This window comes from Penaeus monodon, chromosome 24 (genome assembly GCF_015228065.2).
Source record: "Penaeus monodon isolate SGIC_2016 chromosome 24, NSTDA_Pmon_1, whole genome shotgun sequence".
NCBI lineage: Eukaryota > Metazoa > Arthropoda > Malacostraca > Decapoda > Penaeidae > Penaeus > Penaeus monodon.
In genome coordinates, this window is record NC_051409.1 from 24,042,277 (window position 1) to 24,044,147 (window position 1,871).

Sequence of the window (1,871 nt, forward strand, 5' to 3'; positions counted from 1 at the left end):
GACTTTACATTCCACTAAGGGCAAACTCCCTTTTTAAATTTTAGGTGCCCCCACGCAGTTTTTTACGTGAGACAAAGCAAAGGGGAGTGCAAAGGGGGTGCCTTTATGGGGTTTCAAAATGGCAAAAATGGGACGAGGGTTTGTTTCGCCTCTTGAACTTCAGTTCTTTTAAGGGCAGATCCCGACCTGAACCTTCACCCAAATCGAATACGATGCTCGCATTAAATTTAAATGTATTTGACCAAAAAAGGGATACTGTTTAAAAAACACTCGTCACCCACCCACAAAAGAAAAGGAATCCTTAAAATATTCGGATGCTGTGAGCTCCCGAAAGGGCGGATGTGCTATTTTTGTCCCTTTTTTTGGGTTTTGTATAAATGACAGGAAAATTCTTACTCCCGCCTGAAATCTGTAAAACATCGACTATATCTTAAAAAAAAAACCCCCCTTTAAAAAAATTCCCAAAGTCCCTAACTCAAAAACCAAACCCAAACTTTTTATCTTTAACCCTTTTACAACCTGAGGGGGGGGAAGTTATCACGAATTCAAGCAGTGAAAATTTTAAAAGTGAAAAAGGTTTTACAATCCCCCTTTAAGGCATGGCTTGTATTATTCCAACAACTTGGTTTTCAAATGCATCCCGAAAGGAAAAAGGGAAAAGCCTCAACTGGTGGTTTTTTGTCGCACTTTTGGGAAAGCATGCTGTTGAACCAGGGGAAATTTTTTTTGATTTTTAAAAGAAATTTTTGAAAAGTAAAAGGGCTTTTCCTAGTTTTTTCACCCGAAAATTTAGGTAAATTTGGCTTCACCAAGAAATTCTTCTTTAATCCTTTTTAAAATTTTAAAAGATCCTTTTGTAAGCAAGTTTTTTTTCTGATTTATACATTAAATTTAAAAAGATTTGCAAAAGGGTGTTTAATTTGAGGTACTTGAATTTTAAATTTTTATTTAAAGAAAAATTTCTAAAAAAACACTGGTCTTTGGATAAAATTTGAAAGGCCAAATTTTTTGGTATAATTTCGATAATAAAATATCAACAAAAATTTTTTCACCCACAAACTCTTGCTTCGGAAATCCTATATTCTCAAATTTTTTCCCCGTTTTCAAAATATATTTTATATTGAATTATATATGTATGTTAAAGGTTTTTAAATTATACAGGCTTTTTGCTGATAGATATCTTCATATAAGAGATGAATTTTTTTATATTCATGCAAATAATGTAAATTTTTATATCCAGTCATGCAAATGCTATCATTGTAACTTTTGTATAAATACATGTATCTTTTTTATTTTTTGCATTTTCATATCCTGGTCCCTTTTGGGCTCTTACCATGTTTCTGTAAGAACATTACAAGGAAATGAACAACTTTCAATCCAAAAAATCCCGTGTCCGACAGACCCTTAGGCAAAAGGAATTGCCACCATCCCCATTTCTTCTACAGGAAAAAAAAAAGGGTCCCGATAAAAGGGTAAATTGGGTGCAGGATTTCTTTTATCTGTCTATCTTACATAAGCGAATGGCCCCAAAATTTCCCGAGAAGAGGTCTTTGGGGTTTTCATTTATTTTTTCGGGGGACTATTCTTTAGTAACTGAAATGGCCGTGGTTTATGAAACTCTGTGCATTCTTTTGTGGGGATGGTATTATTTTTTTTTTCCCTTTTTCAGTACATATAAACAAATTTATATATGCTTAAATGATGGATACCTATATAACATTTTATTGGAATAAATATTTTATTAATTTACATATATATTTCTATATAGATAAAAATATATTTTAAATTTTGTTTAATTTTTAAGTTACATATGATGAAAAAAAATGAAAATACCCCAATTTTTTTGTTGGTGTTTGTTCGTAAAATATTAT